The sequence below is a fragment of the Oncorhynchus masou genome, chromosome 12, assembly GCF_036934945.1.
Source record: "Oncorhynchus masou masou isolate Uvic2021 chromosome 12, UVic_Omas_1.1, whole genome shotgun sequence".
Taxonomy (NCBI): Eukaryota; Metazoa; Chordata; class Actinopteri; order Salmoniformes; family Salmonidae; genus Oncorhynchus; species Oncorhynchus masou.
In genome coordinates, this window is record NC_088223.1 from 32,263,788 (window position 1) to 32,281,704 (window position 17,917).

Sequence of the window (17,917 nt, forward strand, 5' to 3'; positions counted from 1 at the left end):
CCGAAAGGGGGGCGGGGCAGGGCCTTATATGCGTCGCAGAAGTTAGAGTAACAGTGATCCAAGGTTTTTCCGCCCCTGGTTGCGCAATCGATATGCTGATAAAATTTAGGGAGTCTTGTTTTCAGATTAGCCTTGTTAAAATCCCCAACGATGAATGCAGCCTCCGGATAAATGGTTTCCAGTTTGCAAAGAGTTAAATAAAGTTCGTTCAGAGCCATCGATGTGTCTGCTTGGGGGGGGGATATATACGGCTGTGATTATAATCGAAGAGAATTCTCTTGGTAGGTAATGCGGTCTATATTTGATTGTGAGGAATTCTAAATCAGGTGAACAGAAGGATTTGAGTTCCTGTATGTTTCTTTCATCGCACCATGCCTCGTTAGCCATAAGGCATACACCTCCACCCCTCTTCTTACCAGAAAGGTGTTTGTTTCTGTCGGCGCGATGCGTGGAGAAACCCGTTGGCTGCACCGTATCGGATAGCGTCTCTCCAGTGAGCCATGTTTCCGTGAAGCACAGAACGTTACAGTCTCTGATGTCCCTCTGGAATGCTACCCTTGCTCGGATTTCATCAACCTTGTTGTCAAGAGACTGAACATTGGCAAGAAGAATGCTAGGAAGTGGGGCACGATGTGCCCGTCTCCGTAGTCTAACCAGAAGACCGCTACGTTTCCCTCTTTTTCGGAGTCGTTTTTGGGGTCGCTGCATGCGATCCATTCCGTTGTCCTGTTTGTAAGGCAGAACACAGGATCCGCGTCGCGAAAAACATATTCTTGGTCGTACTGATGGTGAGTCGACGCTGATCTTATATACAGTAGTTCTTCTCGGCTGTATGTAATGAAACCTAAGATGACCTGAGGTACTAATGTAAGAAATAACACATAAAAAAAAAAAACTGCATAGTTTCCTAGGAACGCGAAGTGAGGCGGCCATCTCTGTCGGCTCCGGAAGACGCCGACAGAGATGTTTGCCCGGCCAGTGTGATGGCTTATGGCATTCTTTCACAGACCAGGCTTCATTGTTATCTTACACATAATTTTTAATCACACACGCTCAACCCCCTTTTTTACAATAAATATGTTAAATATCTGTACAAATATATCAGTCTTTTACATTAATCTATTGTAAACCATTTTATATTAAAATATATTGTGTGCCCTGGTTTTATGGAGGTCTTTTAGAGGTGCCTAAGCCTAATAGTTGTAAAAGCAGGTCTATAACTGATCAGAGATGCTTTTTGTTTCCTATAGTAGCTAGCTAACACATGGCGGCCTGGATTCTCTCAACCAGCTGTAATAAAAGTAGAACAGAGAGGAGGAGGAGAGAAGAGACGAAGGCTTGCTTGATACAGGCCTCTAGAACAGAAACAGGAATTCCACAAGTGGGAGGGCAGGGGTGTCTGGTGCAGGGTGTGGTGAACACGCGCTGACTGAATGGTAGCCCTCGTGAACAACCGATCGCAATGTGAGTGATCAAGTGGCTGAGCCAATGAAAAGCCCAAAAAAAGAAACCAGAGAGTGTGAATCCTGAGTTGAGTATAATGGTTTCATACCATCAGAGGGTTTTCTGTGATGAGATAATACTCAAATTTAGAACAAGGGCAGGATAGTCTGTTGCAATGTTGTGCATATTTGCAGAAAGGAAAGTTAGAACACATCTTCCAATCCAGGGGATGGTAACATGATCTTGTTTTTCCTTTTTGATGATGAACAAAAGTTGACATGAGGCTTATTTCCAAAGCTATTCAGAAAGTGAATAGAATTACAGAGAATCATTATTGTAATTTGTGTTAACTGGGTGTCATCCTGGCAAATCTTCCCACAAAATGTAATATTCTATTAAGTGTATCATACTTGCTTGTTTCAGAATATGGAATGATTACTGAAGAGAACGACATACACCAAGGACTCCAATCTCTGATTCAAGAGTGACCAACATACAGTAACCACACAATGGGCACAATTCTTGTGTATGTGTGTCAGTGACTGAAAGTTAGCTGCAAAATTAACTATTACTACAGTAGCTTCAGCGTCCACTGTTTACCATTGGTGGGAAAAGTATTAAATTGTCATACTTTTGTAAAAGTAAAGATACCTTAATGGAAATTGACTCAAGTTAAAATCACCCAGTAAAACACTACTTGAGTAAAAGTCTAAAAGTATTTGGTTTTAAAAATACTTAAGTATCAAAAGTAAAAGTGTAAATAATTTCAAATTCTTTATATTAAGCAAACCAGACGGCACAATTTTTAAAAACATTTTTAATCGATGGATAGCCAGGGGCAACCTCAGACATAATTTACAAACAACACATTTGTGTTTAGTGAGTCTGCTAGGTCAGATGCAGTAGGGATGATCAGGGATGTTCCCTTGATAAGTGTGTAAATTAGACAATTTTCCTGTCCAAATATAACAAGTACTTTTGGGTGTCAGGGAAAATGTATGGAGTAAAAAGTACCTTATTTTCCTTCAGAATGTAGTGAAGTAAAAGTTGACAAAAATATAACGTGTAAAGTAAAAGTACAGACACCCCCTTCAAAAATACTTAAGTAGTACTTTAATGTATTTTTACTGAAGTAATTTACACAACTGCAGTTTACTAGCCTGGTCAAGTGTGGAAACTGGATGGGGTGTATTTCCTTTTTTCCTAGAAGACCGGCTGCACATATCTTGGCAAGAGACCAGTGTAAGTGTACGTGTGTCTTGAAGCACATGCCATAGTAGTCAAGGCATACCAGAGCAGCACTGAGCAGGGAAGGAGAGCATTGCAGCAGACAGAGAAACCTTGTTTGGTCAGAGAGAACGCCTAAGAGAACATTGGGTACTTCTCCCAGCTTTACAATGCTGGCCAAGCTTTCGGTCACAACACAATACTTAACACCGACAGGTATAACATATTATGATCCATTTATAATGCACTGTAAGACTTGTTATCAGCACGTATGACTTCCTGACTAAATAACAGCCATTTTGAGTACAACAATTTGAGAGACATAACATACTGTATAATACAGGAATTTATAAAATTATAAAGGCTCATAAATGTTATAACAAGTTATAATGCTTCATGTCTGTCAGGTTTATGTGAAGTAGTTCAATTTAAACCATCGTCTCCCTTCAATATCACTAACATGAATAATGCATTTTATCCTTTCCAACAGTTTATCAAATGACTGACCACTTCTGTTACAGAAAAGCTATAGGGAACACAAATAATCAAATCAAAACTAAACAAAGTTGTATTTGTCACATGCGCCGAATACAACCGGTGTAGACTTAACTGTGAAATTCTTACTTACAAGCCCTTTCCAACAATGCAGAGTTAAAAAGTATGAAAAGATTATCAAAGATGTCACGCCCTGACCTTAGAGAGCCTGGGGCCCGCAACCAGGGTCCCCAGTCTGGGGCCCGCAACCAAGGTGCCCAGTCCGGGGCCCTCAGCAAGGGTCCCCAGTCCGGGGTCGGTGGCTAGAGGCGCCACCAAAGCGGGGTGAGCCAGAGGCTACGTCCCCGCACCAGAGCCGCCACCGTAGATAGCTGTCCACCCAGACCCTCCCCTATAGGTTCAGGTTTTGTGGCCGGAGTCCGCACCTTGTGGGGGGGGGGTACTGTCACGCACTGACCTTAGAGAGTCTTTTTTATGTCTCTGTTTGGTTTGGTCAGGGTGTGATTTGGGTGGGCATTCTATGTCCTTTATTTAGTCTTTGACCATTTTTAGTGCCTTCCTCTCACACCGCCTGGGATAGAGGTCCTTAATGGCAGGGAGCTCGGCCCCAGTGATCTACTTGGCGGTATGCAATACCCTCTGTAGTGCCAAGCAGTTGCCATACAAAGCGGTGATGCAGCTGTCAGGACCCGGTTTCGAACCTGGGTCTCCGGAGTGAGAAACAGTCACTTAACCAACTGAGCCACGAATAGACAGCAGAACCCAGAAGATGAGGCAGACACAGCAGTACTTAAGACGGTGTATTTAATAAAGAAAAAATCCTAAAATACAAAAATGGCAAATCCAAAAGGTGGTAGGTAAAACACAAAAGAACTCAAAAGAAACTCACCAAAAATAAACAAAAACAAAAAACAGAATACCACAAGAACGTCACCCGGAATCGACAAGAGCACACAGAACACTAGGGCAGGGTGCTAACATACAAACACAGAGCACAGAACTGAGGGAAACAAAGGGTTTAAATACAATCAGGGGAAACGAGACACAGGTGCAAACAATAATGGGGATCAAGGGAAAAACACAGGGACAAAAAGCACAATGGGGACATCTACTGACAAAAACCCGGAACAACCCTGGCCAAATCCTGACAGAATCCCCCCTAGGAACGGCTCCTGACGTTCCTACCAGCTCTCTCAGGGTGGAGGACCCTGAACTGACGAATGAGGTCAGGGTCCAGGATGTCTTTGGCAGGAACCCAGGAGCGCTCCTCAGGACCGTAGCCTTCCCAGTCCACCAGATACTGCCAGGACCGCTGCACCCGGCGGGAATCCAGTATCTGGTGGACGGTATAAGCCGGCTGGCCTCCAATGACACGAGGCGGAGGGGAGGTCTGTCTGCCGGGACAAGGGGAGAAAAAACAACAGGTTTTAACAATGACACATGAAATGTGGGATTAATCTTAAGGGATCTGGGTAAGTGTAGGCGATAAGAAACTGGGTTAACTCTCCTGGCAACCTTGAAGGGACCGATGTATTTTTGGGACAGCTTGCGAGACTCCACCCGTAGAGGTAAGTCTCTTGTGGACAGCCAGACTCTCTGGCCGGGGCGCAGGGTAGGCCCGGGACGGCGACGTCTGTTGGCTTGTTGTTGATACCTCTGTGAGGAACGCATCAGATTAAGACGGGTCTTCCTCCACATAAGCCGACAGCGTCTGACGAACCTCAAGGCTGAAGGCACTCTGACTTCTGCCTCCTGGTCCGGGAACAATGGAGGAGCATAGCCAAACTGACACTCGTGCGGGGACATACCAGTGGAGGAGGAGCGCAAGGTGTTGTGCGCGTATTCGGCCCAAACAATAAAGGATGACCATGTGGACAGGTTGTCACGAGTCATACATCGGAGGGTCGTTTCCAGCTCATGATTCATCCTCTCTGTTTGGCCGTTGGACTCCGGATGATACCCTGAAGATAGACTGGCAGAAGCCCCCATGAGTTGGCAGAAGGCCTTCCAAAACCTTGAGGCGAACTGGGGACCTCTGTCAGAAACCACATCTTGAGGAATGCCGAAGACTCGGAACACATGATTAATTACCAACTCAGCCGTTTCCTTGGCAGAAGGTAACTTAGTCAGAGGGACGAACCTGGCCACCTTTGAAAACCTGTCGATTATGACTAGGATAGTAGTATTGCCATGGGATGGATGAAGTCCAGTAATAAAGTCCAATGAGATATGGGACCAGGGTCTGTGGGGAACAGGTAAAGGATGAAGGAGTCCTTGAGGGCGGAGGTGAGAAGATTTGCCCTGGCAGCACACGGGGCAGGCATTGACGAAAGTGGCAACGTCTTCTCTTATGGTAGGCCACCAGAACTTACGCTGGATGAACTCCAAGGTGCGACCTACGCCCGGATGACAGGTGAGGCGAGAGGAGTGCCCCCACAGAAGGACCTGAGTCCTCACTGCCTTGGGGACAAACAACCGATTGGCAGGGCCTCCTTTAGGGTCCGGTTCGCTAGCTTGAGCACGTCTCACGGTATCCTCAACTTGCCACGAGATCGGAGCCACAATCTTAGCAGCAGGAAGGACAGGCATGTCCGTGTCATCTTGAATGGCAGGAGCGTAGACTCGGGACAGGGCATCCGGTTTGAGATTCTTCGACCCGGGCCGATAGGTGAGGATAAACTGGAATCGATTGAAGAAAAGAGACCATCTAGCTTGTCTAGAGTTCAATCGCTTCGCCTGCTGGATATACTCCAGATTTTTGTGGTCCGTAAGCACTTGAAACGGGTGAGAAGCCCCCTCGAGCCAGTGTCTCCATTCCTTCAATGCCATCTTAACCGCTAGGAGTTCACGATCCCCCACATCGTAGTTCCTCTCAGTCGGGGTAAGCCGGTGTGAGAAGAAAGCACACGGATGAAGCTTCTTGTCTTCACCCCTCTGAGACAGGACAGCTCCAACACCAACCTCTGATGCGTCTACCTCCACCACAAATGGTTCATCCGTAGTCGGTAGTATCAGGATGGGAGCAGAGAGGATGCGCTGCTTGAGTCCTTGGAAGGCCGTCTCAGCTTCTCTTCCCCAAAAAAACCTTGCATTGCCACCTTTGGTTAAAGCTGAGAGAGGAGCTGCCACCAAACTGAAGTTCTTGATGAACTTGCGGTAAAAGTTTGTGAAGCCCAGGAAACGCTGAACATCCTTAACGGATTTGGGGGTGGGCCAATCCGCTACCGCCCCTACCTTCCTAGGGTCCATTTGGATTCGACCGGGTTCCACTACAAATCCCAGGAATTGTACTCGGGATGAATGGAATTCACATTTTTCCGGCTTAACGTACAGATGGCTGTCCAGGAGGCGTTTGAGTACTTGTCTGACATGCTTAGTGTGTTCTTGAAGGGAGCTCGAAAAGATGAGGATGTCATCCAAGTAAACGAACACAAATATGTTAAGCATATCCCTAAGCACATCGTTTATGAGCGCTTGGAACACCGCTGGGGCGTTGGTCAGGCCGAAGGGCATCACCAAGTATTCATAGTGACCAGTAGGCGTGTTGAAAGCGGTCTTCCACTCGTCACCAGGTCTGATCCGCACAAGATGGTATGCGTTCCGCAGGTCAAGCTTAGTGAAAACAACTGCTTCCTGGAGCAGCTCGAAGGCTGTGGCCATAAGGGGTAGCGGGTAACGGTTACGGACGGTTATGTCATTGAGTCCCCGGTAGTCGATGCAAGGACGTAACCCACCGTCTTTCTTGGCCACAAAGAAAAACCCTGCTCCCGCCGGGAGGTTGATGGACGCATGAGGCCTGCTTCCAGAGAGTCCTTGATGTAGGTATCCATAGCAGCTCGTTCGGGTGGAGATAGGGAAAAGATCCGACCCCTGGGGGGCAAGTGCCCGGAAACAGGTCGATGGGGCAATCGTAAGATCTATGGGGTGGTAGCATGGTGGCCCTCTGTTTGCTAAACACCAGTTTGAGGTCATGGTAACACTCGGGAACTCGGGTCAGGTCGATGGATTCTAAAGACTCGGGAGTAGAACTCGGGAATTCTGGAAAATACAAGTAGCTTGGCACGTAGGACCCCACTGCTTGATAGTGCCCACAGACCAGTCGATGTGAGGGTTATGGCTGTGAAGCCAGGGGTATCCAAGGACGAGAGGGAACTCGGAACAGGAGATCAAATGAAAGTTCATCAATTCCTGGTGTTGTGAAACTGAAAGTCTCAAGGAGGTAGTGACATGAGTGACAAGTCCAGATCCCAAAGGGCTTCCATCCAATGTAGTAACCCTCATGGGGTCACTTAGAAGTTCAGAGGGAACGCCATTCTCCTTCGCCCAGACACCATCCATGAAGTTACCTGCGGCTCCAGAGTCTACCAAGGCTTGAAGGTGAAGCTTGTGGTTGTCCCAGGAGAGGGTGACTGGAATGAGCAGACGGGAGTTGGACGGATGGGATGAGGTTATGTTTCCCGTTACAGTTCCCCCCGGTCTGTACGGGACAGAGCGTTTCCCTGGAGCCCGGGACACGTGGAACGGAAATGGCCCGGTTTGCCGCAATATAGACAGCGTCGCTCCCTCATCCGGCGGTCTCTCTCAGCCTGGGAGATGCGTCCAATCTGCATGGGTTCCGGTGGAGCCAGTGATGATAAAGGTGGGGACTCGGAGCTGGGACTGATAGGAGCTAGAGGTCTACGGTTGAGTTCTCTCTCTCTCAGACGCTGGTCAATGTGTGAGGCCAACTTGATCAGGGACTCGAGATTGTCCGGTGGTTCCCGAGTGGCCAGTTCATCTTGGATAGTGTCGGAAAGGCCTTTCAGAAAGCACACCGTGAGCGCCTCGTTGTTCCAGCCACTCGCTGCTGCCACCGTGCGGAACTGGATGGCATAGTCCGTCACGCTGCGCCAACCTTGATGGAGAGTCAGGAGCTGTTTGGCTGAGTCAGAACCACTGCTTGGGCCTTGAAACACTCGTTTGAATTCCTCAGCAAAGGCAGAGTAGCTGGCACAGCAGGAACTATGGGCATCCCACACAGCAGTAGCCCAGGCCAGGGCTTTTTCCGACAGCAGGGTGATGATATATGCGATCTTAGACCGGTCGGTGGGAAACGACGAGGGTTGCAGCTCAAAGGAGAGAGAACATTGAGTGAGAAACCCTTTACAAGCACTTGGATCACCTGAGAACCGTTGGGGAGGTGGAAGACGAGGTTCAGCCAGGGGGTTAACTGCCATGGGTACGTGAACTTGAGGTACTGGGACGGGAACTGTTGCCGGGGTAAGTCGATCAGATATTTGCTTAATGGAAGTCAGCATCTCCGACAGAAGATGAGAATGTCTAGCCATTAAGGCCTCTTGCTGAACCAGGGCGGCTTCGTGGCGTTGGACAGTCTCCTGGTGGTGGGACAGCGTGGCAAAAAGGTCCTGGGAACTGGCTGCCTCTGGGTTCATTTTTGGCTCTGTGTTTCTGTCAGGACCCGGTTTCGAACCTGGGTCTCCGGAGTGAGAAACAGTCACTTAACCAACTGAGCCACGAATAGACAGCAGAACCCAGAAGATGAGGCAGACACAGCAGTACTTAAGACGGTGTATTTAATAAAGAAAAAATCCTAAAATACAAAAATGGCAAATCCAAAAGGTGGTAGGTAAAACACAAAAGAACTCAAAAGAAACTCACCAAAAATAAACAAAAACAAAAAACAGAATACCACAAGAACGTCACCCGGAATCGACAAGAGCACACAGAACACTAGGGCAGGGTGCTAACATACAAACACAGAGCACAGAACTGAGGGAAACAAAGGGTTTAAATACAATCAGGGGAAACGAGACACAGGTGCAAACAATAATGGGGATCAAGGGAAAAACACAGGGACAAAAAGCACAATGGGGACATCTACTGACAAAAACCCGGAACAACCCTGGCCAAATCCTGACAGAATCCCCCCTAGGAACGGCTCCTGACGTTCCTACCAGCTCTCTCAGGGTGGAGGACCCTGAACTGACGAATGAGGTCAGGGTCCAGGATGTCTTTGGCAGGAACCCAGGAGCGCTCCTCAGGACCGTAGCCTTCCCAGTCCACCAGATACTGCCAGGACCGCTGCACCCGGCGGGAATCCAGTATCTGGTGGACGGTATAAGCCGGCTGGCCTCCAATGACACGAGGCGGAGGGGGAGGTCTGTCTGCCGGGACAAGGGGAGAAAAAACAACAGGTTTTAACAATGACACATGAAATGTGGGATTAATCTTAAGGGATCTGGGTAAGTGTAGGCGATAAGAAACTGGGTTAACTCTCCTGGCAACCTTGAAGGGACCGATGTATTTTTGGGACAGCTTGCGAGACTCCACCCGTAGAGGTAAGTCTCTTGTGGACAGCCAGACTCTCTGGCCGGGGCGCAGGGTAGGCCCGGGACGGCGACGTCTGTTGGCTTGTTGTTGATACCTCTGTGAGGAACGCATCAGATTAAGACGGGTCTTCCTCCACATAAGCCGACAGCGTCTGACGAACCTCAAGGCTGAAGGCACTCTGACTTCTGCCTCCTGGTCCGGGAACAATGGAGGAGCATAGCCAAACTGACACTCGTGCGGGGACATACCAGTGGAGGAGGAGCGCAAGGTGTTGTGCGCGTATTCGGCCCAAACAATAAAGGATGACCATGTGGACAGGTTGTCACGAGTCATACATCGGAGGGTCGTTTCCAGCTCATGATTCATCCTCTCTGTTTGGCCGTTGGACTCCGGATGATACCCTGAAGATAGACTGGCAGAAGCCCCCATGAGTTGGCAGAAGGCCTTCCAAAACCTTGAGGCGAACTGGGGACCTCTGTCAGAAACCACATCTTGAGGAATGCCGAAGACTCGGAACACATGATTAATTACCAACTCAGCCGTTTCCTTGGCAGAAGGTAACTTAGTCAGAGGGACGAACCTGGCCACCTTTGAAAACCTGTCGATTATGACTAGGATAGTAGTATTGCCATGGGATGGATGAAGTCCAGTAATAAAGTCCAATGAGATATGGGACCAGGGTCTGTGGGGAACAGGTAAAGGATGAAGGAGTCCTTGAGGGCGGAGGTGAGAAGATTTGCCCTGGCAGCACACGGGGCAGGCATTGACGAAAGTGGCAACGTCTTCTCTTATGGTAGGCCACCAGAACTTACGCTGGATGAACTCCAAGGTGCGACCTACGCCCGGATGACAGGTGAGGCGAGAGGAGTGCCCCCACAGAAGGACCTGAGTCCTCACTGCCTTGGGGACAAACAACCGATTGGCAGGGCCTCCTTTAGGGTCCGGTTCGCTAGCTTGAGCACGTCTCACGGTATCCTCAACTTGCCACGAGATCGGAGCCACAATCTTAGCAGCAGGAAGGACAGGCATGTCCGTGTCATCTTGAATGGCAGGAGCGTAGACTCGGGACAGGGCATCCGGTTTGAGATTCTTCGACCCGGGCCGATAGGTGAGGATAAACTGGAATCGATTGAAGAAAAGAGACCATCTAGCTTGTCTAGAGTTCAATCGCTTCGCCTGCTGGATATACTCCAGATTTTTGTGGTCCGTAAGCACTTGAAACGGGTGAGAAGCCCCCTCGAGCCAGTGTCTCCATTCCTTCAATGCCATCTTAACCGCTAGGAGTTCACGATCCCCACATCGTAGTTCCTCTCAGTCGGGGTAAGCCGGTGTGAGAAGAAAGCACACGGATGAAGCTTCTTGTCTTCACCCCTCTGAGACAGGACAGCTCCAACACCAACCTCTGATGCGTCTACCTCCACCACAAATGGTTCATCCGTAGTCGGTAGTATCAGGATGGGAGCAGAGAGGATGCGCTGCTTGAGTCCTTGGAAGGCCGTCTCAGCTTCTCTTCCCCAAAAAACCTTGCATTGCCACCTTTGGTTAAAGCTGAGAGAGGAGCTGCCACCAAACTGAAGTTCTTGATGAACTTGCGGTAAAAGTTTGTGAAGCCCAGGAAACGCTGAACATCCTTAACGGATTTGGGGGTGGGCCAATCCGCTACCGCCCCTACCTTCCTAGGGTCCATTTGGATTCGACCGGGTTCCACTACAAATCCCAGGAATTGTACTCGGGATGAATGGAATTCACATTTTTCCGGCTTAACGTACAGATGGCTGTCCAGGAGGCGTTTGAGTACTTGTCTGACATGCTTAGTGTGTTCTTGAAGGGAGCTCGAAAAGATGAGGATGTCATCCAAGTAAACGAACACAAATATGTTAAGCATATCCCTAAGCACATCGTTTATGAGCGCTTGGAACACCGCTGGGGCGTTGGTCAGGCCGAAGGGCATCACCAAGTATTCATAGTGACCAGTAGGCGTGTTGAAAGCGGTCTTCCACTCGTCACCAGGTCTGATCCGCACAAGATGGTATGCGTTCCGCAGGTCAAGCTTAGTGAAAACAACTGCTTCCTGGAGCAGCTCGAAGGCTGTGGCCATAAGGGGTAGCGGGTAACGGTTACGGACGGTTATGTCATTGAGTCCCCGGTAGTCGATGCAAGGACGTAACCCACCGTCTTTCTTGGCCACAAAGAAAAACCCTGCTCCCGCCGGGGAGGTTGATGGACGCATGAGGCCTGCTTCCAGAGAGTCCTTGATGTAGGTATCCATAGCAGCTCGTTCGGGTGGAGATAGGGAAAAGATCCGACCCCTGGGGGGGCAAGTGCCCGGAAACAGGTCGATGGGGCAATCGTAAGATCTATGGGGTGGTAGCATGGTGGCCCTCTGTTTGCTAAACACCAGTTTGAGGTCATGGTAACACTCGGGAACTCGGGTCAGGTCGATGGATTCTAAAGACTCGGGAGTAGAACTCGGGGAATTCTGGAAAATACAAGTAGCTTGGCACGTAGGACCCCACTGCTTGATAGTGCCCACAGACCAGTCGATGTGAGGGTTATGGCTGTGAAGCCAGGGGTATCCAAGGACGAGAGGGAACTCGGAACAGGAGATCAAATGAAAGTTCATCAATTCCTGGTGTTGTGAAACTGAAAGTCTCAAGGAGGTAGTGACATGAGTGACAAGTCCAGATCCCAAAGGGCTTCCATCCAATGTAGTAACCCTCATGGGGTCACTTAGAAGTTCAGAGGGAACGCCATTCTCCTTCGCCCAGACACCATCCATGAAGTTACCTGCGGCTCCAGAGTCTACCAAGGCTTGAAGGTGAAGCTTGTGGTTGTCCCAGGAGAGGGTGACTGGAATGAGCAGACGGGAGTTGGACGGATGGGATGAGGTTATGTTTCCCGTTACAGTTCCCCCGGTCTGTACGGGACAGAGCGTTTCCCTGGAGCCCGGGACACGTGGAACGGAAATGGCCCGGTTTGCCGCAATATAGACAGCGTCGCTCCTCATCCGGCGGTCTCTCTCAGCCTGGGAGATGCGTCCAATCTGCATGGGTTCCGGTGGAGCCAGTGATGATAAAGGTGGGGACTCGGAGCTGGGACTGATAGGAGCTAGAGGTCTACGGTTGAGTTCTCTCTCTCTCAGACGCTGGTCAATGTGTGAGGCCAACTTGATCAGGGACTCGAGATTGTCCGGTGGTTCCCGAGTGGCCAGTTCATCTTGGATAGTGTCGGAAAGGCCTTTCAGAAAGCACACCGTGAGCGCCTCGTTGTTCCAGCCACTCGCTGCTGCCACCGTGCGGAACTGGATGGCATAGTCCGTCACGCTGCGCCAACCTTGATGGAGAGTCAGGAGCTGTTTGGCTGAGTCAGAACCACTGCTTGGGCCTTGAAACACTCGTTTGAATTCCTCAGCAAAGGCAGAGTAGCTGGCACAGCAGGAACTATGGGCATCCCACACAGCAGTAGCCCAGGCCAGGGCTTTTTCCGACAGCAGGGTGATGATATATGCGATCTTAGACCGGTCGGTGGGAAACGACGAGGGTTGCAGCTCAAAGGAGAGAGAACATTGAGTGAGAAACCCTTTACAAGCACTTGGATCACCTGAGAACCGTTGGGGAGGTGGAAGACGAGGTTCAGCCAGGGGGTTAACTGCCATGGGTACGTGAACTTGAGGTACTGGGACGGGAACTGTTGCCGGGGTAAGTCGATCAGATATTTGCTTAATGGAAGTCAGCATCTCCGACAGAAGATGAGAATGTCTAGCCATTAAGGCCTCTTGCTGAACCAGGGCGGCTTCGTGGCGTTGGACAGTCTCCTGGTGGTGGGACAGCGTGGCAAAAAGGTCCTGGGAACTGGCTGCCTCTGGGTTCATTTTTGGCTCTGTGTTTCTGTCAGGACCCGGTTTCGAACCTGGGTCTCCGGAGTGAGAAACAGTCACTTAACCAACTGAGCCACGAATAGACAGCAGAACCCAGAAGATGAGGCAGACACAGCAGTACTTAAGACGGTGTATTTAATAAAGAAAAATCCTAAAATACAAAAATGGCAAATCCAAAAGGTGGTAGGTAAAACACAAAAGAACTCAAAAGAAACTCACCAAAAATAAACAAAAACAAAAAACAGAATACCACAAGAACGTCACCCGGAATCGACAAGAGCACACAGAACACTAGGGCAGGGTGCTAACATACAAACACAAAGCACAGAACTGAGGGAAACAAAGGGTTTAAATACAATCAGGGGAAACGAGACACAGGTGCAAACAATAATGGGGATCAAGGGAAAAACACAGGGACAAAAAGCACAATGGGGACATCTACTGACAAAAACCCGGAACAACCCTGGCCAAATCCTGACAGCAGCCAGTCAAGATGCTCTCAATGGTGCAGCTGTAAAACTTTTTGAGGATCTGAGGGTCCATGCCAAATCTTTTCAGCTTCCTGTGGGGAAATAGGCATTGTCGTGCCCTCTTCACGACTGTGTTGGTGTGTTTGGACCATGATAGGTCCTTAGTGATGGGGACACTGAGGAACTTGAAGCTCTCGACTAGCTCCACTACAGCCCTGTCAAAGTGAATGGGGGATGTTACATGCTCATATGGGCAGTGCACGCCCTGACTGGTTAGGCTGCATTTCCGCTGTCAAAAGTCATGCCATAACCAACTGTGTTGCCACTAAAATCACTTAAATATCCCAACCAGTGCTGCCTGAAATTTGCATTTTGGATCATGTTTTTAAGGTCACATCTCAAATATTTCCATCCCTCCCATCTGAGTGCAAGCAAGCTGATGTTAGACAGGTAAATTGCCGAACCTGGCATTAGGGCTGGAAAATACCAGTGTGCCAGTTTGTACAGGAGAAAATTCCAAACTAATGTGCGTTTGACACTAGCACTGCCTTAACTCCAGCTGAAAATAGAGCCCTGGGTCAGCGAGAGGTTGGAAATGTCAGCGGAGACACTTGCCAGCTGGTCAGTGCATGCTCTGAGTACACGTCCTGGTAATCTGTCTAGCCCTGTGGCCTTGTGAATGTTAACCTGTTTAAAGGTCTTACTCACATTGGCTACCGAGAGCGTGATCACACAGTCATCTGGAAAAGCTGGTGCTCTCATGCATGGTTAAGTGTTACTGGCCTCGAAGCCAGCATAGAAGGTATTTCGCTCATCTGGTAGGCTTGCGTTGCTGGACAGCTCGCGGCTATGTTTCCATTTGTAATCTGTGATAGTTTGCAAGCCCTGTCACATCCAACGAGCTTCAGAGCCTGGATATGGGCCCTGCTCGGTATAATCAATATGTCCTTCGCCTCTGACTCATTGAAGTAGAAATCCTCATCTAAATCAAGGTTAGTGATAGCTGTTCTGATGTCCAGAAGCTCTTTTCGGTCATCACTTTCTATTATTCATTTTACCCTCTGAAGAGCAAACCAAAACTTGAAGGGCATTGTGCATAACACAGTAGTGAGGACCTCGTGTTTGTTACAAGTTAGGTCTGTCAATTCATCCATTGTTCATTGTTAAACAATTGAGTGCTCCTATTGGATATGCCTGGATGGTAGATGGTAAGGTGACGAGTATATTCCACGTACAGATGTTCTAAGATAACAGCCAGAGGGAAAGAGTCTCTCCTAAAGTACATTGGTTTCTGATATTTGCCGTCACCAAGGACTTCCTATTTCACATGCTGACTCAACTCGTTTCTGATTGGCCAGAGAGCTAAATCACTTGCAATGCAATTGGCTGAGAGCAGTTTCACATGGGCTGCCACATGCACTCTGCATGCACAGCACTTCCCAGAGCTCTGGGTTATGCTGGATTTATAATCATGAAACTCTCGATGAACATGAACTGGCAAGTAAGGCATCATCACAATGATTTCACCCTTCAGGAATTTTCATTAAGCAAACACATACAAAAGGCAACATCTTCAGCTTTGTCATAAACATCCTCAATTGTTCAGTTGTCCTTTATCTTAAAAATACAAGTTTAAGACTTATCTAGGTTTTGAGTTCTGTTTTTCTTACAAAGTTATATAATGTTTTGTGAGATTGACTTGCTATGACACACCAAAAACATGAATGTGAGAGGTGGTGACTACTAGAGCCTGAGGCAAGTTATATTGCAAAATAAGAAAGTAATTAGTGGAACAGAAAGTAAAGGCAAAATGAGAACCAAAATCCCCCTTCACCACCACTCTGTCACAGAAACAGAGTTCTTTGAAATTCCCCAAGAGTGAAAACTCCAAGCCAACCAGACAAAACAACAGTTAAACTCCAACATGTGTCACTGAGAGGTAGTGGCTTTTCGAGTGTTCTCTGTTAGCTGACCTGAAGCATTTTTTTGTTTTGGTGTCCAAGAGAACTCTCTCTACGAAGCCCACACCCATACCAGATGCCATCCTGTTCACCTCTGTAGTCTAGGCCATGCACACCTAAAGGTGATTCTGCAATCTGCGAAGACAACCAAGACTCATACAGTAAAACCATTAGTGTGTTTACTTCGTGTCTCAATCTCTTTTGCCTGCGGCCAAAGAAATCTATGAAACTCGAGACATGCTCCAAACTGTCAGGAGCCAAGCAAGTGTCTGGGACATGGCAGCCAATGGGAGACTGGATGAACAACTCCCCTTAACCAATCAGAGCTCTAATAAAGAGAATCTGCAATGTCTTTAGCTACCTGAGATAAGGATGATACTTCCCATGCTATTTTTCCTCCAATTACTTCACAAGACTCACCAATCATATACAGTTGAATTCGGAAGTTTACATACACCTTATCCATATATATTTAAACTCAGTTTTTCATAATTCCTGACATTTAACCCTAGTAAAAATTCCCTCTTAGGTCAGTTAGGATCATCACTTTATTTTAAGAATGTGAAATGTTAGAATAATAGAAGAGAGAATTATTTATTTCAGCTTCATCACATTCCAGTGGGTCATAAGTTTACATACACTCAGTTAGTATTTGGTAGCATCGCTTTTAAAATGTTTAACTTGGGTCAAATATTTTGGGTAGCTTTTCACAAGCTTCCTACAATAAGTTGGGTGAATTTTGGCCCATTCCTCCTGACAGAGCTGTTGTAACTGAGCTAGGTTTGTAGGCCTGCTTGCTCACGCATGCTTTTTCAGTTCTGCCCACAATTTTTCTATAGGATTGAGGTCAGGGCTTTGTGATGGTCACTCCAATACTTTGACTTTGTTGTCCTTAAGCCATCTTGCCACAACTTTGGAAGTATGCTTGGGGTCGTTGTCCATTTGGAAACCCATTTGCGACCAACCTTTAACTTCCTGACTGATGTCATGAGATGTTGCTTCAATTTATCCACATAATATTCCTACCTCATGATGCCATCTATTTTGTAAAGTGCACCAGTCCCTCCTGCAGCAAAGCACCCCCACAACATAATGCTGCCAACCCGTGCTTCCGGTTGGAATGGTGTTCTTCAGCTTGCAAGCCTCCCCCTTTTTCCTCCAAACATAACGATGGTCATTATGGCCAAACAGTCCTATTTTTGTTTCATCAGACCAGAGGACATTTCTCCAAAAAGTATGATCTTTGTCCCCATGTGCAGTTGCAAACCGTAGTCTGCTTTTTTTATGGCGGTTTTGGAACAGTGGCTTCTTCCTTGCTGAGCGGCCTTTCAGGTTATGTTGATATAGGACTCATTTTACTGTGGATATAGATACTTTTGTACCTGTTTCCTCCAGCATCTTCACAAGGTCCTTTGCTGTTGTTCTGGGATTGATTTGCACTTTGCGCACCAAAGTACGTTCGTCTCTAGGAGACAGAACGCGTCTCCATCCTGAGCGGTATGACAGCTGCATGGTCCCATGGGGTTTATACTTGCGTACTATTGTTTGTACAGATGAACGTGCTACCTTCAGGCAAAGAGGCACTGAGTTTGAAGGTAGGCCTTGAAATACATCCACAGGTACACATACAAAATAACTCAAATGATGTCAATTAGCCTATCAGAAACTTCTAAAGCCATTTTCCAAGCTGTTTAAAGGCACAGTCAACTTAGTGCATCTAAACATCTGACCCACTGGAATTGTGACACAGTGAATTATAAGTGAAATAATCTGTCCGTAAACAATTGTTGGAAAAATTACTTGTCTCATGCTTAAAGTAGCCAAAACTAGTTTGTTAACAAGAAATGTATTGAGTGGTTGAAAAAATGAGTTTTAATGACCCCAACCTAAGTGTATGTAAACTTCCACCTTCAACTGTAAATAGTCTTTCTAACATCGTAAACATTTTTATAAGGATAGTGATGTTGTTTGTAGAGTTGTCATATATCTTTCTAAAAGTCAAATCTAGAACTCTGAATTGTATTCCAAGATGTGAATTGATCCTCTGTTTTTAAATCCCATTTGACTGCTCGTGAACTTGGCACTGTGACAGTGATTGCAGGTGTAAAAATACT